General features: G+C 42.5%; 1 protein-coding gene and 1 long non-coding RNA gene across 3 annotated transcripts in view; one reads left to right on the top strand and one right to left on the bottom strand.

Moving 5' to 3' along the window:
• Positions 1–9,450, top strand: part of LOC147029534 (uncharacterized) — a 69,370-nt gene extending 59,920 nt beyond the window's left edge. Inside the window, exon 3 of the long non-coding RNA XR_015055931.1 lies at positions 9,028–9,450. This is a non-coding gene — a long non-coding RNA (uncharacterized LOC147029534). The remainder of the gene's footprint in view (positions 1–9,027) is intronic.
• LOC147029532 (parathyroid hormone/parathyroid hormone-related peptide receptor-like) overlaps positions 1–23,581 on the bottom strand; it is a 223,473-nt gene that overhangs the window by 156,166 nt on the left and 43,726 nt on the right. The window lies entirely within an intron of this gene.

Raw genomic sequence — 23,581 nt, 5'->3', positions numbered from 1 at the left:
TTCGTTGGAGTGCTTACCCGAGTGGTTAAGCCAATGGCGAGACATCGGTTCGGTTCTCCATGGGGACATTTCCGGGGTTATAAAGGCAAAATAAATGAGATGATTCCAAGCATTTTCAGTTGTCACAAATCAATGGGTCGCCACATCAAGGCACGATAGCTGAGAGGTGTGCACACTCACTCTAACCAATCTATCCTGGGTTCAAATGCGGACAAAGCTATAAACTGTCATCCTGGTGTTTCACAGGCAAGGTGCTTCAACAATGTGTGTGCCGTCCCTCGGATGGATGTTAAACTGGACGTCACATCTGCTGGAATCCCCCCCCCCTCCCTAACCTCAGTCTCTTCACTCCACCCCTCTCCCTCTCTCTCTCTCTTTCTTTCTTTCTTTCCCCTGCTGGTTGTTAGTGAGTCGAGTGGAGTGTCAGGCGGCTGTGTGGTCTTGGTGAGTTGTGATCTGCCCTGTCTTTTGCTTTTCTATCCCTTTTCACATCGTTTTTCACCTCTTTGTTCCTTCTACACATCGTTATCTGTGCCCCCACCCTCCCCTCTTCGTTAGACTAGCGCTCCGGCCTTTCCTCGCATCGTCGTCACCCCACCCCACCCATCCCATCTGTCCTTGCTATTTCGCCGTTTGCCTTTTCAGTTCAGCTCTACCACCCCCCTCCTCCTCCTCCCCCTCCTCCTCCTTTCCCCTCCCCTGTTTTCTCCACGAGGGGGGGGGAGAGAGCCCCCAGCTTCTTTGTGGATAACATTTTGTTGGTGGCCCATCCCGGCCCTTCACCTGATCGTTTTTAGATCCTCGTGGAGGATCTCTGTCTTAAGGCCCGGTCACACCTTGACGTTTTAGCCAGCGATGGCAACGTATTAAAATGTATGTAAAACGCTGGCTTACGTTGAACTTTTGATGTTTTTTTTTAAAGATTCGGACGTATTCATAACGAGTTGGTCGTATGCATAACATATTAGTAATGGACACAGAACGTTTCGTTGTGTTATAGATAACTTATACCAACGAATGCTGAACCTGTTGTCGGCCTACACAACCGATGCCCAACGATAGTCTAACTGACTATCGGCATAGCGCGTTGCACGCATCGCCGACGATGTCGTGACGTAGCCTATTAAAAGGCTGACGCACAACGATTCGAATCATAACTGCCGTAGAAATGGAAGTGTCAACATCGCGGTCACACCTTGGCGATCTTGCCAGCGTATGCCGACCTAAGAAAAATGTGTCTAAAACGTTGGGGCACGTCAAATACGGTATGAGTAAGTTTGGTATACGTGAGTAGAACGCTAAAGTACGCTATCATACGTCGTGGTAAGTAGAGTACGTCAAGAAATTTTAAACATGTTCAAAATTTTACGACGTACTCGGCGTATGACACGCGTTCCGCATGCGATGGGGATAAGTCGTACACACGATATGTGGACGCTTACACACGTCTTTCAGCCTATGAGTAACTTAAAAGTAACGTCTGTCGATGTGTGGCAACGATCGCATAACGTGCCAACAACACGTTAATCATAGGTTAGAAATAAGTTTCGGGTACGCTAAACATTACCTCGGCGTGTCTCAACTTATGATTAACTTACAAGTAGCATGTGTTGACGTCTGTCAACGATCGCACACCGTGCATACAACTTGTGGCCAGCGTAGCGGAACGTGTGAGTCATACGCCGGCATAAGTCGTGAAATTTCAAGCATGAAAAAATTTGAGGACAACCGAAAAGTACAACGTTTAAAGCCAGCGTACAACGACGTATGGCAGTGTTTTTCAGCGTGCTCTCAATGTTATCAAAACTTACCCATAACGTATTCAACGTGTGCCAGCGTTTTAGAAAAAAAATTCAAAAAATCGGCATACGTTGGCTAAAACGTCAAGGTGTGACCGGGCCTTTACTCACGTTGTTGTTCTTATGGACTTTTTTGTTTCACAGCCTACAGTTTTCATCAAAACTTCCTAGACTTGGCATATATATGTAAAAATACCCTGCGCAGACAGTAACCATCTCCGATTTTGAAAATTCCTCCCAGAAAAAAAGTTATGACGTCAAAATATCTCCGCTAATGGAAATCGCCGAAAAAAATATCTCCGAAACTAGGCAAGCTTTTTGAATTCTGTTTGCGGGAATCGAACAGGGCATTAGCAGAGATGAATTACCGCACATATGATACATCACTATGACGTCATATCAATTTTTATGACGTCATTCCTATTTCTTGACATTTTTTGTTTCACAACCCAGAGTTTTCATCAGATCTTCGTGAAACTTGTCATGTATATGCAGAAAGCCCACGCGCAGGCAGTAACCATCTCCGATTTTGGAAATTCTTCCGAGAAAAAAAGTTGCCGTCATAATATCGCCGCTAATGGAAATCGCCGATACCATTATCTCCGAAACTTAGCAAGCTGTTTGAATTTTGTTTGTGGGAATCAAGCCGGGCATGAGCACAGATAATTTATCGCAAACCTGATACATCACAATGACGTCATATTCGTTTTTATAACGTCATCATTAAGAGGACAAGGCTCTTAGCTCATTCGAGCTTGTTTCTTTACTGTAGCTTTGTTTATCCCTTCAGAAACTTGCCTCGGCTCATATTTCATGACTGCACAAGAGCAATCACCCCTACTCCCCCTTCCTAAATATAACTTCGTATTCCCGTGATGTGGTATTTGAAGCATTAACACGTAAACATGGTGTCGTCTGCATTCCGCCTGACGACGTCAGCGTCAAGGATCTCGTTATCGCTGCAGGAAACATCGTCGGTACTGACAAAGTTCGTGCAGCCTCGCGAATGAACAAACATGTGGTTATCTTCGTGTCAGATAGAACTGGTTCACAAAATCGTATCGACTGGACTATCAACAGAGGACGGACATTTCATTTCGTGCTCGTCTCCCCTCTCGACACACTGGCCGTGAAGGTCATTATCTCGAATGCTCCTCCTTTCCTGAAGACTCAGACGTTGATCTCCGAACTATTTCGTGATGGTACCGTGGTTTCTCAGATCACTATGTTACCTTTACGTAGCCAGGACGATCGGACAAAGCATGTGATGTCTTTTCGGAGACAAGCTTATGTGGTGCTTCCTCCCTCCAACGCTGAAAGAACCTTGAACATTGTTTTAAAACCCAAAATTGATAATCATGATTACCAAGTCTACGTAACCACTGACACCTTGAAATGTTTCGAATGTGGTAATTTCGGACACTTGAAATGATCTTGCCCAAAGGCGATCTCGTCAAACGATGAAACAAACCTCGTCAACAAGGATCCTTCTTCTTCTCCTCCTTCTTGTTCCTTTTGTTATTCGTCTTCTTCTTCTTCTTCTTCTTCTCCTTTTTCTTGTTCTTATTCGTCTTCTTCTTCTCCCGTGTCCAGTAATAACGTCCAGTCCTCCCAGCCTGTTAGTCCAAACAGCAAAACGAATGTTTGGGATGGTTTCACCATGGTTTCATCAAGGAAGAGAAAGACTTTACCTGATGGTCGTTTAACCCAGAAGAAAGGAGCATTTACAAACGAGAAATCTGTCGGTAATGTTCCCGCAGTTGTGACTGACGTCACTTGACAATGTTTACCGGGAATGGACCCGGACCCCGGTACCTACGGCCAACAACTTCAGCCCACTTTTGGGTGAGGACATCGACGTCTCCCTGACAGAGACCGCTTCACCTGTTATCGCAGTAAATGAAACTGTTTCACTCGTTAAAAACTCTCCTATTGGAAAGTCCATTGACGGTGATACACAGACCACTAGTGATGAACCTGTTGTCACTTTAGCAAATATCAACCCTGAATCCTTGTCAGCAGGAAATAGTGAAACAAATGTTCACCCTGTTACTGCTCCCATTTCATCACGCAGTGAAGCTGGGAATGCAGGAAATGTTAAAATGGATGTTTTACGAGAACTCCCCCCCCTCCAAAGTATTAGATACCTCGAGATAACACTGTTACGGTCGAGGGAAGTGATATGGCTGCATCTGCTGATGGTGTTTCCGTTTCATCAAATCCCCTGATGATTTCCGTTAGTTCACCAGGAGATGTTCCCACAACGGAAGAGCACATAGACGTGGTAACCAGTACAGATCCGTGTTTCAATACTGATGACAGTGTCGATATGCAGGACTGTACAAGCTTGTGTGACTCGGAAACTAAAACTGACTGATGAATCTGACCTGGAGGAACCAAACAGGAACAGTCAGGTGGAAATGGTGAAGCCGACCAGTCAAGTTCCTACCACCCCCCCCCCCACCCTGAACAAATAAGACTCTCCTTACAAAATACATACAGGAAACGCAATATAAACCTGATGGAATACTTTCCACATCGACTGTCCTTCCTTGAGTGTGGGAAGACGACAAGCCGGTGGAGGGAGTGTGATGCTCTGGGCAATGTTCTGCTAAGAAATCCTGGGTCCGGCCATTCATGCAGACGTCAATTTGACACGTGTCACCTCCCTAAACATCGTTGCAGACCAGGTACACCCCTTCATGGCAATGGTATTCCCTGGTGGCAGTGGCCTCTTTCAGCAGGATAATGCGCCCTGCCACACTGCACACAATGTTCGGAAATGGTTTGGGGAACATGATGAAGTGTTCACGGTGTTGCCCTGGTCTCCAAATGCTCCAGATCTCAATATGATTGAGCATCTGTGGGATGTGCTGGAACGACAAGTCTGATCCACGGCGGCTCCTCCTTGCAACTTACAGGACTTGAAGGAACTGCTGCTAATGTTTTGGTGCCAAATAGCACAGGACACCTTCAAAGGTCTTACAGAGTCCATGCCTCGGCGAGTTGGTGCTGTGTTGGCAGCACACGCAGGACCAACAGCATATTAGGCAGGTGGTCATAGTGTTTTGGCTCATCTGTGTGTCTGTCTCTGTCTCTGTCTCTCTCCCCACCCCCACCCTTCCCCCTCTGTGTTATGGGGAGTGTTAAGGACTGACAGATCAGTTTTGAATTTCCCAGTGTCGTATGTACGAATCAAATTCGGAGTGAGCTGACCAGAAGGGTTCAAAGGTCGCTGCATGCTCGAGCATGCATGCATACAGACAGGCCTTTGCCAGATAGATAGCATGGATTTTAAATTCTCCCATCTGGTTTTATATGGAAACTGGCGGTTCAAAAGAAAATGTTGCTGTTTGGGTGAGTTTTATCACCCTTCCCTTCCCCTCCCTCACAATGCCTTCCTTTCACTTCTCCTCCACTCACACGCCTTCCCAACCCCTCTTACTGCTTTCCCTTCCCCTCCATCACAATGCCTTCCTTTCACTTCTGCTCCACTCACCCGCCTTCCCTACCCCTCACACCATCTTCCCTTCCTCTCACACTGCTTCCCTTCCCTTCCCCCTCACACCACATTCTCTTCCCCTCACACTGCCTTACCTTCCCTTCCCATCAAGCTACTTTCCCTGCCCCTCCTCCCCCACCCCCCCCCCACTTGCCTACTCCAAAACTCCCTCCGCTCTCCACCCCCCATTGACCTCTGCCGGTCTCCGCACGCTGTTTTAACAAATCCCACTTCGTTCAATCCTGCTCTACCCCCAACCCTGGCTTTGTCTGGTGTTGGCTTAATTATTAGGGTGGTGGGCTTTGGATCCAAGGGTCCTGAGTTCAAATCCCGCTCAGCTGTTGAATTAATACCAGGTGGGGTTAACTCGGCCTGTCATCCTTCCAAGGTCGGCAAAATGAGTGCCAGCTTGCTGGTATACTGTGTCAGAGTGGTGACCCGTCCAGCATTGTGCCCAATAGCCAAGGAGACTGCTTAAGCAACACCAACGCTCTGCAGAGTATGGTTCCAATCTGCTCCTCCTCCCCCAACCCCCTTCTCCACAACTCCCACGACCAAATGCAAGTTGAAAACCTCTCCCCTCACATTTACTTCCGTACAAACCCCCTCCCCTCCCAAATTCCCCCTCCTTCCTCCCCTATCCTCCTCACTTCCACCCCCTCCCAGAGTGTTTCGCGATGTTTGGAGAGGCGTCGCTCTCCCCACCCCTTCCACTTCCTTATTCCCCCTTCCTCACCCCCATCTGCCCCACCCCTCTCTCCCCTCCCTTCTCCTCTCTCTCCCCCTCCCTCATCCCTCCCCTCACTCCCTTATCCCTCCCCTCACTCCCTTATCCCTTGCCACTCTCCCTTATCCCTCCCTTCTCCCTCCTCTCTCGATTCACTTCCTCTCTCTCCCATCCCTTTCCCTCTGTCAAGGGGATTGTTAAGGACTGACGGTTTTGGTTTGAAATATGAAATATAAACTGCCTCCCCATGGTGTAGCATGTACCAATCAGATTTGGAGTGAACCGACCGGAGGGTTGCAAAGGTTGCTGCAGGTGTGAGCATGCATGCAAACAGGCTTTTGCCAGGCAGATAGTGTTGGTTTTAAATACTCCCGCCCAGTTTGATATAGAACTCGGCAGTTTAAAAACAAATCTTGCTATTAAGGCATGTTTTATCACCCTTCCCTTCCCCTCACACTGCCTTCCCTTCCATTCCCCTCATGCTGCCTTCCCTTCCCCTCCCACTGCCTTACCCTCCCCTCATGCTGCCTCCCCTTCTGCATACCTCCTCCTAAACCCCCTACCCTCAAGTTTATCTCCTCCCAAACCCCCTCCCATCTCCACCCCCTCTCCCATGGACATCTTCCAGCAGTCTCCGTGTGCTGTATTAATGTGCTGTTTTCACGTACCCCATTTCATTCAATCCTGTACTACCTCCCCCCCCCCTTTCTACACAAGTCCCACTGCCAAATGCAAGTCGAAAAACCCTCCCTTCACGCTTCCCCCATCCTAAACCCCCTCCCCTCATGCTTCTCTCATCCTAAACCCTCTCCACTTCCCCACTTCCCCTCCTTTCTCCCCCATCGTCCTCACTCCCATCCCCCTCCCGAAGTGTATTGCGACATTTAGTGGGACGTCGCTCCCCCATCACCCCTTCCTCACTCTCCCCCCTTTCTAGCCCCATCCTTCCTCACCCCTCATAGTCCCCCCACCTCTTTTTCCTCCTCACTTTCCCCCCCTCTTTTTGCCTCTCCCTCCCCTCTTCTCCAATTTTTGCTCCCCCCTCCCTCTTACTCCCCCCTCCCCTATTATCCCCTCCAGCAAAGTGACCGGTTGTATTTGCAAGTCAAAGAATAATCTTGAAAAATCGTTGTTTATTTAAAAAGGATAAATGCTGATTTGATAAAGATGGTCACGAAAGAGGGGAGGCTTCTTTACTTTGAAACCCACCTGGAACCAACCCTAGTGAAAGAATGAAAACAGCAAATGCAATGATCTCATCCAGGCAGAAGGCAACCTTGATGTAGGAGACTATTTGGTATTTCTAAGTGGCACAGCAATTGGTGGTTTTCCCCATTGCGATTGGAATTGAAGTCACAAAGAGCGATGAAAATTGCAAGGTGGTTTCACACCACACAGGTAAAATTGCTCATTGGAACAACAAATATCTAAGTTTTCAATCGACATTTCACTGATATCAACGCATGGAGAATCAACAACAAAATATAAACAGCATGAAACCTGTGAATCATCAGTCATGTAATAATACTACAATATCAGAAATAAAAACAGCACAATGTTAGACCTCGAGGTGTATCTGACAGATTCGATGAAGAAAGTCATTATCATCACCATCAGTGAATGCACAAGAGATTGGATACAATAATCATTCATCCTGCTGGTTGTATCATTAATGGTGAGGCTCTGCCCCCATGAAGGTTGTGGCCGTCCCAAACTGGCCATGACCGAAGGTGGTGGCCGTCCAACAATGTTAATGAACCATTCCAACCCCAGCTTGAAAACAATGTAAACGATGAGAACCATGGGTAACACTGGTGGTAATACTTCTCGTTATAAGCTGGTTTAGGGCCGGTCCAGGGTAGCAATCGTGACTGTCGCCTCCAACATGGGAATCTAAATGCTTTCTGATGAGACCTTCATGAGGCCTGTTTACACAGCGGTGAGGGAAAAATTAATTAAACTTACTACATGTTAGATGTTGTTTTTCAGTCACCGAATGATACATGCCGGTTTGATCAGTGAGTTAAGCTGGATTATTAAAAACACAATCCATATGAGATAACTATGCTGGAATATGATACCAGTGTCATGGTTAGACGGTCTGAGTCTGGGAGTGGTTCGAACCAAGCTGTCGTATTAAAGGTTATTAATTTGGAATGTGCTGCTTCTCTTGCCTGGCCTGATTAAAAAAGGATAGAGCATTGACAAACAACCATAGGTTGGCAATCATTTCTCAAACTTTGCTGGGCCTAATAGTCTCCTCCTGCATCACAGTTCTTTGTTAGAGAACTCGTATATTATGATTCAAATCAATACATTATATAACCCATCGCAGCTCAGCTTGCTACACCACCTCACCACCAGTGATAACCTGTTTATCCCATACCCTCAAATTCCCAAGTACTTTTCTGAATTCCGGGAATATTTGGGGTCCAAAGAGCTAGGTATGACTGGGGGAAGTTTGAGGTATGAGCACTTCATCCTCAGAAAGTACTCCTTATAGTAGAAAGCCTCTCAAGTCCCAACTCCAACTGCCTAGGTTCTGATGCTAATCTTGTTGCAACAAAAATGGGAGACGTGTGGAACACAGGATTCTGCGACTGTAAAACCAGATTTCTCTTTGTAGGTGGGCCTCCAAAGCCACGGTGAAAGTTACCCACCAGGAGAATGAAAACGCAGAATTAAAACCAATGGTGGCAAGTGTAATTTTTCTTCCAGCCAACTTGAGGTGGTAGCATCGGCCAGCCTATACGAACCTTCAATGGCATTGGCATTTCGGTCTCCTGGAGTAGGGTGCCAGGTATTGTTTTTGCTCTTGGGGGGACCGCCTGTGTGACTATGGCCTTGTCCCTACATGTGCATGACATCCATAAATTTGTTAACTTGCATATGCATGGGCTGACAAGATGGCCGAGATGTATGCACACTCATCTCTGAGCTGTCAAGTCTGTGTTTGAATCAAGGCCCAGTTATTAACTGTTATTCCCGGTGTTTCACAGGAGGGGTTATTCATCAATGCGTGTGCCGTCGTTCAACTGGCATCCCATCTGCAACCATTAGTCAGTTGGCATTAAAGATCGCACGGTGTCCTTAGCGAAGAGTTGGCTCGCTATCACCAGCATCATGGCCAAATTGCAAATTCCTGCCTTGACTCCCTGAACCAGAATGGTCCAGGATTGGAACCCCAGCCAAAAACTGCATTTCCGCTGTGTGTCGAGCAGGGCACATAAACTTGCATATGCATATACTGTACCCACAATGAACTCTCTGAGCCTGCTGTTGGTTTGACAAAATCTGAAGTATTGTTTTAGATAAGGCTCAAGACAAGGTTAAGATGAGCTTTGAGTTCGATGTAATTTATACGTGATGCAATATTGTTATTGCTGTGTTTGCAATAAAGAGATTATTTCTGTAATCCTTGGTGTGCTAGTTTGACCTCTAAATTATTTGAGTGACTAATTTGATGCGTTCTCAGGAAAGGGGAGGGGTGGGGTGGGGTGAGGGTGAGGGCATGGGTGTGCTGTGTCCTCCTTAGGGGTGTGGCTCAAAGAGGTCACTGGACAATATAATTTACTTTTTCATATATTGTTATTGGATGTACAACTTGCATAACATTAGTCTGTCTGTCTGTCTGTTTGTCTGCAAACATCAGTTTATGATCAAGGGACAAATCATTTCAATTTAATGTTATATTTTTGAACATGAATCGGAAAACAAACCTGGAGTTCAGCAAAACTTTGGCTCTGAATCGCACATGCGCAGAGAGGAGTGAGATAAAAAAAATTAAGTCAGTCTGCCTGTGTGATAGTAAAATAGGATTGAAAATCATTCCAAACAGGAAGCTTACCATTTTTAGTGACATCATAAAGGACACAAACAACAGGCGTGAAGAACTAACGTAACGTGTTAAATAAGGTGGAGTAAAAGATGGTGCATCAACGGTGGTAAACTCAATTTTTTTTTTTACTATAACCATTAAAATCTTTATTTTATTTCAATTAAATTATATACTTGAACACTGGAGAACACAAATTACCTTCTTGCCACTTTCAAAATCCTTCCGTTTAGCAGTACTTGGACAAAATATTACGGCATTTTACATCATCTCAACCAATCAAATTTGCTGCTCGCAGACCCTGCCCATGTCTTTTATTTTTCACACGCTCTCATCTGTAAATGCTATTAGTATTTTTCTCACGCTCTCATCTGTAAATGTGATTAGAACTGCAAAGTAAAAGGCATTTCTAAGAAATTTGGTTATGAATATAGAGTCAATGATATCACGAGGATGTTTTTCCTTTCATTATCTACAGAAGCAACATTAACCCCTTCAGTTATTAGAACAGGTAAAAGAACGACAAAGATGAATCATTGGATGAAGCAAAGTAAGATTGACATGTAACTGTTGCAATGGTACAAATGATGATTTTGCTGAAACTGGTAATTAATCGAATTTTTGTGCAGGTGGAGGCAGGAAAGATGAGGGGTAAAAAACAGAGTGCTTTTGGTCGAAGGACACAGCTGTGATGAATCAAATGGACTCTTTTTCTGCTCTGCTCTGCTCTGCTCTGCTCTGCTCTTTTTGGCTGTTTATGGGCCTCAGCTGGTAACAATCTTTACTGCTAAGAATAGTTTCCTATTTCGACTTCATAAAATGAGGAAATTTCATTGGTTAATTCTACTAACTTTGGCCCTGGTGCCGTTTATAGTTGAAATCAGCTTTAAGTGCTTATTGACAATGTAATGTGAGTCAGGATGACATCAACAAGCTCAAGTGTTGAAAACCGTCCTCTTAAGTGCATACAAGGTATCTTTGCCCAAGACAGTTTCGAGCACATCACTTCAAGATTGATGATGAACCGAAGCCGAGATAGCTGTATACTACAGTGCCTTCAGAAAGTATTCATTCCCCACGACTTTGGTTGTGTTACAGCCTGAATTTAAAATGGATTATATTCAAAAAAAATTTGTCACCGATCTTCGCATGATGCTGCCACCACCATGCTTCATGGTAGGGATGGTGTTAGATGGGTGATGAGCTGTGCTCGGTTTCTGCCAGGCGTAGCACTTTGTATTCAGTCCAAAGAGTTACATTTTCGTCTCATCAGACCACAGAATCTTTTGCTTCATGCTCTCAGTCTTTCACGTGTCGAGACATCTCAAGGATGATCAAAGGAAATTGGATGCACCTGAGCTCAATTTGGACTGTCGTAGCAAAGGGGATGAATACTTATTGATGCAAGACATTTCAGCTTTTCATTTTTAATATAGAGGAGGAGATTGGGACCATACTCTATGCAGAGCGTTGGTGCTACTTTAGCAGTCTCCTTGACTATTGGGCGCAATCTTGGATGGGTCACCACTCCGACACAGTATACCAGTATGCTGGCACTCATTTCTCTGACTTCGGAAGGATGACAGGCCGAGTCAACCGCATCTGGTATTAATTTAACAGTTGAGCGGGACTTGGACTCAGGACCCTTGGATTCAGAGCCCTAATCATTAAGGCAACACCAGGCATGGAGTAGTTGCATTTGATAGGCATGGAATTCAATATAGAGTAGTTGCAAAAGTACAATTTTTGTCACCACAACTCAGGAAGGCCAAAGCTGCCATAGAGAGAAATAGCAGCAAGTACTCAATTGATGTCAGGGCTCGCTCGACCAAGCTATGAGGAACGTTTGAAAGAGACAGGACTTTATACATTGGAAAGGAGGCGATTATGAGGGGATCTAATTGAGATGTTTAAGATAATGAAGGGTTTAGACAAGATTGATGCAGGGGAGTTTTTCAACAGAGTGGACAGTGTTCAGACCAGGGGCCATAGCGTGAGGGCAAATAAGGTGAGAGTTAGGATAGTTTTAAGGCAGGGGTTTTTCAGTTGGAGAGTGGTTAATCCATGGGAGGGTCTCCCCAGAAAGGAAGTGGTAGTGGAAGGGGTGAATAAGTTTAAATGGGATTTAGATAGGTACCTGGATGCAATGGAGAGAGAGGTGTGTGGGGATATTGGCTTGTGTGTTGATGGGTGACGTCCAGAGGTTGGTGAAGCGCAGGCATGATGGGCCGAATGGACTCCTCCTGCGCCAAAGTTCCTTGTGCGTCACTGCTGCTATTACGAGATAAGATGTACCACACTCTATACAGAGTGTTTGTACTGCCAAAGCGGTTTCATGATGAGGGTTAAGCTGGGTGGTTTGCCATTGCCTTCACAGCACAGAGCAGTCAATTCCAATTTGCTCAGTGTACTGGAAATAGCTCACCCACACTTCCAAAAGAACACCATGGGATCGTGACCTGCCAACAACTGATGTTGGCAAATGGGATGCCCAGTTTAACATCCATCTGAGGGCCAGTGCACACATTTGCCTCACACTGCCTGTAAAACTCCCGGATGGCAGTTTATAGTTGAGTCGACTTTGGAACCGAGGGAAGACATCCAATAGGTGAGCGTGCATTCCTCGTGGCTATCCCACCAACCAGATACTGCACATTGTAAACATAGTCACAAATAGAAAATGCATAGATATCAAATGCATATTTATGTTTTCTATTTGTGACCATCTACCTAAATGTTTCTATTTTGTGTATACATAAAGCAGAGGTCAAAAGAGTAACCTGTAAGTCATCAGCATACCTTAAGGCCCTGTCACACCTTGACGTTTTAGCCAGCATATGGCAAGGTATCAAAATGTATGTAAACGTTGCCATACGCTGAACTATTGATGTCTTTGTTCCAGTTTTGGACGTATTCATAACGAGTTGGACGTATGCATCACGTATTAGTAACGTACACAGAAGGTTTCGATAACATATAGATAACCTATATCAACGAATGCTGAGCGTGTTGTTGACGTTCACAACCTATGCCCAATGATAGTCTAACTTATGCAAAGCGCGCGGCAGCGTATCGCCGACGATCACGTGGCGTAGCCTATTAAAAGGCTGTGGCTCGACGATTCAAATAATAACCGCACTAGACATCGAAGTGTCAAGCCGCTGTCACACCTTGACGTTTTAGCAAGCGTATGCCGACGGATGAAAAATTTGCCGAATACGCTGGCACACGTCGAATACGTTATGGGTAAGTTTTGTATACGTTAAGAGCACGCTGAAACACGCTGGCATAAGTCGTAGTACGCCGAGTAAGTTGACAAATTTTCAGCATGTTGAAAATTTTTCGACGTATGCCAGCGTATGACACACGTTCCGCATACGCTGGCCATAAATTGGAGGCACGTTACGCGATCGTTGGCACACATTACTTGCAAGTTACTCATAAGTCGAAACGCGTCGAGGTCATGTTTAGCGTCAGTGTTCCAGACTCCCTGGTTTTTTTTTTTTGTTTTTTTTTTTTTCTTCGGCATGACGTTGATGTTGACACTTCGATTTCTAGTGCGGTTATGATTTAAATCGTTGAGTGGCAGCCAATTAATTATATTATATTTTAACCGCACAAGAAATCGAACTGTCAACATCACCGTCATACCGAAGAACAAAACCCCCCCCCCAAAAAAACCAGGGAGTCTGGAACACTGACGCTAAACATTACCTTGACATGTTTCGACTTATGAGTAACTTACAAGTAGTGTGTGTTGACGTGTGTCAACGATCATGTAACGTGCCTACAACACGTTACTCATAGGTTAGAAATAAGTTTCGGGTACGCTAAACATTACCTCGATGTGTTTCGACTTATGAGTAACTTACAAGTAACGTGTGTCGACGTGTGTCAACGATCGCGTAACGTGCTTACAACTTATGGCCAGTGTATGTGGAACGTGTGAGTCATACGCTGGCATAAGTCGAAAAATTTCAAGCATGTTAAAATTTGTCGACGAGCTCGGCATACTACGACGTATGCCAGCGTGCTCTTAACGTATACAAAACTTACCCATAATGTATTGGACGTGTGACAGCGTTTTAGACAAATTTTTCATACGTCCGCATACCCTGGCTAAATCGTCAAGGTGTGACAAGGCCTTCAGTAAACACCCTGTTTTCAAATTATCAAAACATTATGTTCTTCCAGAGCATATTTTGTGATAAGATTCAGGGCAAATGTTCAACTGCAAATCTAGTAAAAAATATAGCTTTCAGGAAAAAAAAAAAAATGTATCATCGAAACAAACAAACAAAAAAAAAGAAAAGGCAGCTACTGTTTATTTTATATAAAGAGCAGATTATATCAGGAGTGGACAATATAATTGACATGATGCGAGATTTAATCATATGCTTTGAGAATGCAATGAAAATGCAGATTAGACAGAGAGGGCACACAGGTTTCGAGGTGGGAAAGAGAAAATGAGGAAACAATTTGAGATGAGTTAGGCAGATTAAATGTTGAATGTTTGACCCTGCAGAGGTTAATAGTGCCCTGATTCGTGAAATGACTTTAAAACCAGGTCGAGTAGAAAGGTTGACAGAATGAGTGAGAAACTGCAAAGCTCCGCAGAGTATTAGACCTGGCATTTCATTCCAGTAACTAATGATCTTCACACAAAGCTTTGGAATGTGAAGTTTCAAGAAATGGTAAATTAATCAATGAAAAATATTCAACGATACTCCTGTACAAGAAGAACATGAAAACATGGCATGATGAGAGAAATATATTTTCATAGACATTTTTTTTCTTGCCGGAAAAAATTAGTTATGTTGACGCATCCAAATTGGCCTGGATACTATGACGTCATATGCAAATCGTGCCAAATAAGTAAGCTATCTGGAGCGATTGTTTGTTTTATCATCAGGTATCAGGCAATCATCCATCTACTTTAACTGAACTCTGGTTAATAGAAAATATTCTGATTTTGAGGTTTCAGAATACACGTTGAAAAATATAAATTCTTTACTCAGAAGACATTTAAGTAAAAAACAAAAGTCTGACGGACAAAAACTCAAACAAGATGGAGATGGAGGCAAGAAACAGAGGCTGCCACATCGTTAACTAGAACGGAACTCGGTCGAGCGCATACCTCCACCAGGCTGAACAGTTTACATTTTGTATGCCACTGATATAATAGGTCAGATCTGAATCCAGACCTGAACCAAAATCGAATCCGCTTTGTCCTTGTTACCGAACCAACTCATCCACCAAGTTTGAGCATAATTCATCCAAAACTTTTTGAAATATTATTCTGTATATCGTTTTTGGCTCCTCAATAGTGAAGAATCACTTAAGAATTTTAAAATATCCTCGTATCCAGATCTGGATCATTACCAAAATCAAATCAATTCTTCCTAGTTGCACACCTAACCTGTCCACAAAGTTTGTCCAAATCCGTCCATAACTTTTTGAGATATCGTGCTGTATATTGTTTTGGCCGAACCTGTAATTGGTGACGAATCACTGAAAAAATTATCGCATCTGGATCCAGATTTAGATCTCCACCAAAATTGAAACAATTAATTCTTGTCACACACCCAACCTGTCCACCAAATATCATATGAATCCATCCATAACTTTTTGAGATGGCATGCTCACAGACAGACAAAGAGACCGACAGACAGGGGTGTAAACATTACCTCCGTCCACCTTTGGTGGTGGAGGTGATTATTACGGCATTTAGCAAATACATATTGGATTAAGATTAATTATTATAAACTTGACCCCTTGTTTGCATCATTAATGAGGTGCATCTGCCCCTCTAATGCAGTGCCCCTGCAGATCAGGGCAGGAATACACGGAATTTGGGCGTGGTGGCAGTAATGATTCACCTAATCTTTTCAAAAGACACTGTGTGACCTTTTAATGTCCATCAGCACCAAGGGTGCTTAAGCTATGGTCTTGCACAATTCTATAGTTCTGATGCAATTTGTAAACTTCCCAACCCAGATCTCCACTACTTGCACATCCTCAATCATGTACCTGATATTGACCAACTTTCCATCCAACCTCTTCTGTTCCACTGCCCAAGTTCTTCTGAAAGACAAAATCTCTCTGATTTTTGATAAAAAGCTGTAAATTATGTTAATTTCACAACACCCTACATTCAACTTGATCTTAATTATAAACCTCAAAATAGTTCCTTCACCTAAAGTCAGAACCTTAACTTGTAAGCAATACGGGACTTTCAAAATGACATATGAATGCTAAATGAGGCCTTTTTGTGCATGTCCTGTGTGTGGTGTTTACATCAACTCGGCTTTGCTCACCGGGCACTTTTAACTTCCATTACTAGCGCAACATCTATGATTCAAATCGTCTTTTAAACATAATTTTCAGCATTTAAACGAAAGAGTGGCAATTTCAAAACGGTTAACCATAATCGTTCTGTTCCTGAATGAAAATTGGACCCAATTCTCATGATATATCAATTGACATGCACGTGTGATGCTATGTCTGAACCAGTCAATCCCAAATGTGACACTTGGAATACCTGGAATACCAACACAGTTATTCCAGCTTTCTATGCCAGATGAAGAATCCCCAAGTCTTTTTACTTGTATGCATGCTCGCTGCAGTGGAGGGGAAATAAGATGCCTTCACAAGGTCTGCTTTTCACCCCAACGTTTAATTCACTAAATAATCAAGCACAACAGTAACAAACATACAATAATTAATCAATTAACAGATATGTCAATCCTTTTGACCTCCAAGATTTGACAAGTTTGAACAGGGCTCCCGATGAAGACAACAAAATGAACATCAAACTCTTTTCAGAACACAGGGCCTTTTCTTAGCCTTTTCTCCAAGCTAAACTGAGAAGTCGAGGAATACACAAGGATAGCAAAATAACAAAATGGCAAAAGCAAAATAACAAAGCAGAAAACGACAGTGGAGATGATAGTTTATAGATAAATAAATAGTGATGGAAGGTGTGGAGAAGATTAGATTTCTATGCTAAAAACCCTTGCGACTTGGACGAGGTTGGTGTTCTCCAAATCAATCTCCACTATGGAACCTGTTGCTGACATCCCTTGACTCCAAAGATGTCATCTTAGTGTTGCATGTTTCTGGTTGTGACCCCATTATGTAATTTGATGCCAGCTGTGCACTCATTATCTGTTGGTTGAGGAGTCATGACATTGGTCCATAACCACAATATGAAGAATTAAGGGGGAGGGGGAGGTGACTTGTGGGTAAATCAGTGTGTGTGTCTAAATCAGTGTGTGTGTCTAAATCAGTGTGTGTGTGTGTGTGTGTGTCTAAATCAGTGTGTGTGTGTGTGTGTGTGTGTGTGTCTAAATCAGTGTGTGTGTGTGTGTGTGTGTGTGTGTGTGTGTGTGTGTGTGTGTGTGTGTGTGTGTGTGTGTGTGTGTGTGTGTGTGTGTGTGTGTGTGTGTGTGTGTGTGTAACACTTATCCGAATGCAAAATGCGTTAATATGTGATTTGCAATTGCAAAACTTGTCCTATATTTGCCACAAACAATTTAATTAATTGTACAGTAACATCTAGATCATACAAGTTTAAAGAAACCAAATAATTAATTACATGTAAAACTTCAAACATAGTTTACTTATTGACTTGTAGCAAATGTGCGATGCAATATGTTGGTGAAACAATGCAGAGATGTAATGTAAGAATTAATGCACACAGGAGTGGCACTAGAAACCCAGATAAAACAACCGGTTGTCCAGTACTCACTCGTCAGTTTCCACATGGATACTGTAAAAATGCGAGTTTTAGTGTTCAGGTTGCAGAAAAGATAAGCAGGAATGGCCGAAAAAAGGATGGGATGGAATATAAAACAATCACGCAATTACGTAAGCGTAGACTATTTTTCTGGATTAAAAAATTAAAAACTGCTTTCCCATATATGGATTTAATGAAAGAATGAATGATACATGCAAACAACATAATGGGCAAAACATAATCGGCTCTGTTTTTAACACTTTACCACGAGACTCTCAGAGACACAGAGTACATTATTATGGACGTAAATATCCAGTTACAGACACACCACAACAAATCGTTAATGAGTGGTTCAATCTTTACAACACTTTACCACGAGACTCTCAGAGACACAGAGTACATTATTATGGACGTAAATATCCAGTTACAGACACACCACAACAAATCGTTAATGAGTGGTTCGATCTTTACCAATCAAATATCTGTAGATTATTTAGCAGCAGAATTAACATCAATACTTCTTTGAAAAAACAACTGAAAGAAGTTTGACAAACCGTTAACAGATTAATGCAGGGGTCTCCAACCTTTTTGGGCGGAGGGCCACAAAACCAAAGAGGTGAGGGGCGGAGGGCCGCACCCAAAAAAAGGACGCTAAATTCCGAAGAAAAAAAAAAAATATATATATATATATATATATAATTAATATGCGGAAATTTAAACAAAAATTAGTGCTGAATATATTTTTCTTGCCAACGAATATGATAAATGAATAATCTTGTTAAAAACACGTGTCTAATTTGAATCAAAATCATAATAAAAATTACAGAACGCTTTGATCATTGACCCTGACAAATTGGCAGTATCGCGGGCCGCATTGTAATGTAAACTTAATATGGCACCGCGGGCCACATAAATCTGTCTCAGGGGCCGCAGGTTGAAGACCCCTGGATTAATGGATTAATGATGATCAGGAGGAACTCCAAATCCAGCACATGGAAGCAATTCTGGACATGATTGACCATAGAATGTATAAAGAGAAACTGAAAGATGTTAATTGTAGAAAAGACAATGAGGTCATCAAAATTATGTTTGATAACAAACGAGTGGATATGATAAATATGGAGAAGCTACAACAATAGAAGGACATGTAGGGTAAACTTCCAGAAACAATACAACAGAGAGAGCCACCAAGTGATGTGTACACTTTACAAAATGAAATTAGGGGGGAAAAAAAATCTTCAAATATAAGGAAACCGTGCAATCTATAGACGTAGAGGAATGGTTGAATAACACACATCATTGTAATTGTGAACATTCTGCATTTAAAGATCCACATCATAAACATATTATCACAGGTAATCTCAGAATAGTGAAAGATAAAAAAAATTACATGCATTACTTACCAAAGGAACAAATTATAGAGAGAATAAAAGGATTAACTGAAATAAGGCAATGGAACTTACAATGATAGGATTGACAGAATGGATAAGAGAACAAATTGATAAACATAAAGTACCAAACAAACAAATGGCTTTATGTTTCGAAGATGTCGAGAAATAAGTGAAAAGGAGAATTGTTGATTTGAAAGGAAAAGTTTGAATCAATAAGCTGAAAGTAATTTTTAAAAATCCAGAGAAGAGTCATTATTTAAAACAGCTTCAAACGCAATGTGTTATTTATTGTTCCAATTGACAAAGCCAATAATAATAATATGGCATTTGTACGCAAAACATTCGACATTCACACACTTTTGGAAAAATTGGGCTTAGAGACTGGACTTTCAAAGACCTACAAAATAAGTAACGATAATAAAATAGACTTGATACAACACCATATAAATCATTCAAAAGTGAGAAAACTGTTGGTTCCAGATAAACACCATAAATTACCATTCATTTACTGGATCACAAAAATGCACAAAAACCCTTGTAAAATGAGGTTCATCGTCACAAGTAGAGAATGCAGTTTGAAACCAATCAAGTGGATCTGCTGATGTACTGTAGGTAATCTCCTGATATAGATCTGTGACCAAGGTTGTGGATCTACTGATGTAGGTAATCTATTGATGTGGATCCATGACCAAGGTTGTGTATCCGCTGTCTGGAGAGGTTCTGGGCTGAAAGGATCGAAACCTCGAGGAAGAACGGTGCCCAGATGGTGATCAGTACGGTCGGGAAACCATTCATTTGTTTATAGGTTAAGGTTCTTACTTTAAGTTAAAGGAACTGTGTTTTGAGATTTACAATTTAAATGAAGTTGGATCTCGGATGTTGTGAAATTAACATCATTTACAGCAATCCTTTAAATTATATTATATTTTAGGAATAGCCAATACGTACAATTAATGGTGTGTGTGTGTGTGTGTGTTGTTAGGAACAGAAAATGAAAAAATAGTTGTGGGGGAGGGGTAGGTTAATAATAAAATGGGAAAATGTGCTTAATATCTGCTCATCGGAATTCTGGATTGTTGGTTAAAATAAAACATACAATCCAGAACATGTACAGTGCCTTCAGAAAGTGTTCACACATCTCGACTTTTGTCACAATTTGCTGTGTTGCAGCCTGAATGTAAAATGGATTAAATGCAAATTTTTTGTCACCGATCAACACAAAATACCCCAAAATGACAAAGTGAAAACATGTTTTTAGACATTTTTACATAATAATTGAAATAAACAAGCCGAAATGTTAAATTGACATCAGTAATCAGCCCCCTGAGTTAATACTTTGTCAAAGCGCCTTTGGCATTGATTACAGCTTCGAGTCTTCTTTGGTATGTCTGTCTCAGCTTTTCACATCTGGATTTAGGGATTTTCTCCTATTATTCCTTGTAGATTTGCTCAAGCTTTGTCAAGTTATATGTGGAGCATTGGTGAACAGCAATCTTCAAGTCTTTTCACAGATTCTCCATGGGCTTCAAGTCTGGGCTTTGGCTGGACTGCTCATGGACTTTCACCTTCTTGTTTTGAAAGCCATTTCAGTGTTGCTTTGGCTGTATGCTTGGGGTCATTGTCCTGTCGGAACGTAAATCTTCACCACAGTCTGAGGTCTTTTGCACTCTGAAGCAGGTTCTCCTCGAGGATGTGCCTGTATTTGGCTCCATTCATTGTTCCCTCTATCATTACAAGTCTCCCAGTCCCTGTCGCTAAAATACATCCCCATAGCATGCTGCTGCCACCACCATGCTTCACGGAAAGGATGGTGTTAGATGGGTGACGAGCTGTGCTCAGTTTCTGCCAGACGCAACGCTTTGCATTCAGGCCAAAAAAGTTCAATTGTCATCTCGTCGGACAACAGAATATTTTTCCTCATGATCTGAGTCTTTCACGTGCCTTTTTGCAAACTCCAGGCATGCTGTCATGTGCCTTTTTCTCAGGAGTGGCTTCTGTCTGGCCACTCTTCCATAAAGCCTCGATTTGTGAATTGCTGCAGAGACTGATGTCCTTCTGGCAGATTCTCCTATCTCAGCCAAGGGTTATGTCAGAGTGGTCATTGGGTTCTTGGTCACCTCCGTGGTCCTTCTTGCCCAGTTGCTCAGTTTAGTCGGACGGCCAGCTGTAGGAAGAGTCTGGATCGTTCCGTATTCCTTCCATTTCCTAATGATGGAGCTCACTGTGCTCTTCGGATCTTTATACACTCTAGAAATTGTTTTATACCCTTCCCCAGATCTATGCCTCCTCACAATTCTATCTCGGAGTTCTACGGACAGTTCCTTGGACTTCACGGTAGAGTTTCTGCTCTGACATGCACGGTCAACTGTGGGACCTTATATAGAAAGGTTTTTCTTTCTAAATCATGTCCAATCAATTGAATTGGCCACAGGTGGGCTCCATTCAAGTTGTAGAGATATTTCAAGGATGATCAAAGGAAATTGGATGCACCTGAGCTCAATTTGGAGTGTCATAGCAAAGGGGCTGAATACTTGTTGAGTCAAGACATTTCAGTTTTTCATTTTTAATTGATGTGTGAAATTTTCTAAAAAACAAGAATTCAACTAACATTGTATTCTTCTTCTTATGTATGGTAGCTTGGCTGCTGGGTAGGTCTCATTTTATTGGAGTTTGACTATGCTGCTGATGCTGTGCCCCTATACCAGTACACTGGTACTCATTTTGCCAATCTTGGACGGATGACAGGTTGAGTCAACCCCACCTGGTGTTAATCCAGTGGCCAACAGGGCTCGAACTCTGGACCCAAAGATCGCAATCCAGCTACCCTAACCACTAAGCCAACACCAGGCTTCCACTAATATTATGGGGTAACCCTCAAGGAACGAGAGAATTCATAGAACACCTTTCCCTGTGTCGTCTTGAGAAAAATGACGTGGGTGGGGTCTGCGAACAGCAAATTTGATTGGTTGAGATGATGTAAAAAAAAAAAAAAACGTAATATTTTGTCCAAGTACTGCTAAACGAAAGGTTTATGAAAGTGTGAAGGTGATTTTTGTTCTTCGGTGTTCAAGTTAAGAATTCAATTGAAATAAAATAAAGATTTTATAGATTGTAGAAAAAAAACTTTTTGCAATTTTACCACCAATGATGCAGCGTCTTTTATACTACCTTATTTTACAGGTTACATTTATTCTTCGTGCCTGTTGTTTGTGTCCTTTATGATGTCCCTAAAAACAGTGAATTTCCTGTTTGGAATTATTTACAATTTTGTTTGACAGACTGGCAGACAGACTAAAAATATTATCTCACTCCTCTCTGTGCATGCACAATCAGGTCAAATTCAGAGCCAAAGTATCGTTGAACTACAGGTGTGTTTTCCGATTCGTGTTCAAAATATAACATGAAATTGAAATTAAGTTGTTCCTCGATCATAAACTGACGCTGTGGACAGACAGACAGACTAACTAACTGTTTAACCACACTTTTTGCTTCGTACGCACGGGGTAAACATGTTATAAAAGAAAATGACTGATAAGATAAACCCCACTTTGGAATACCCTGCCGTACAATCATAAATGTCATTCCTACCAGCAGGTGATTCAAAACTATTTATGTTTTAAACTGAGCACCATGTTATTATCACGGGTACTCTGTTAAAATCATCCATGATATTAAAAAGCATTCGGCACCCAAATATGAAGAGAGAGAAAACCTGGCGGAAACATTTGGTTCAATAAGTTAGACAAAGCCAAGTGTGACACAACTCGCATTGATCATTATACGAGCTGGCAAGAGCTAATCAGTCATGAAAGACTACCATTCTCTGTCCAAGCCACAGCAGTTTTATACAAATGTTGAATTAATTGCATCTTCCAAGAGTCCTTCACATCCGCCACCAACAAAGGCAACAGCTGCTGATTCAGTCAGCAAATAGGGGGTGATAGCACATCACAGTTTTCAAATTGTCAAAGTACAATGACCAAAGGTAATTTGGGTCAAAGGTGTTAATTACAGCATCGAGGACAATACAAGCAAGAAAGTGTGTGGCGTGATGCAACAGCGGGTGGTTTGAGTTGAAAGTGGAGAAATTACTCACGGAAGTAGACCAAATAAAGCAGGTGACTAAGCAAAGCTGGGGACATGTGACAAATGATCACATTCGCAGTGCACAATAATTTTTGTAATGAAGCAAAGATGAGTGAGAGTTTCCGATTTGTTTCGGTTTAGCCCTCTTTGTGATACTTGGAGCAGCATTCACCTTCCGACAATTATTGTCTTTCAATCGTTTGCACCACAATCTCAAACTTATCTACAACACCCCTTCCTCCACTAATTGTTTTCATAGCAAGAATTATTGCAAATATTTATTTCTCACAAATACCACCCACACTTCACTAAGGGTAATACTAAAGGGAGGGGGGAGAAAAAGAGGGGGGAAGAGGGAGAGAGGGGTTGGGGACAGAGAACGTGGAGAGTGAAGAGGTGGAGGGGAAAGGAGAGAGGAGGAAGGGGGAGCAAGGAGGGGTGGGGGAAGGGAAGACATTGTGAGGTGAGAGGAAGGGAAGGCAGACATGCGCTCGAGAATTAAT

The sequence above is a fragment of the Eptatretus burgeri genome, chromosome 3, assembly GCF_056783735.1.
Source record: "Eptatretus burgeri isolate ZD-2024b chromosome 3, Ebu_testis_v1, whole genome shotgun sequence".
Taxonomy (NCBI): Eukaryota; Metazoa; Chordata; class Myxini; order Myxiniformes; family Myxinidae; genus Eptatretus; species Eptatretus burgeri.
Note: the sequence above shows the minus strand (reverse complement) of the source record. Positions and strands in the feature narration are given on the sequence as shown.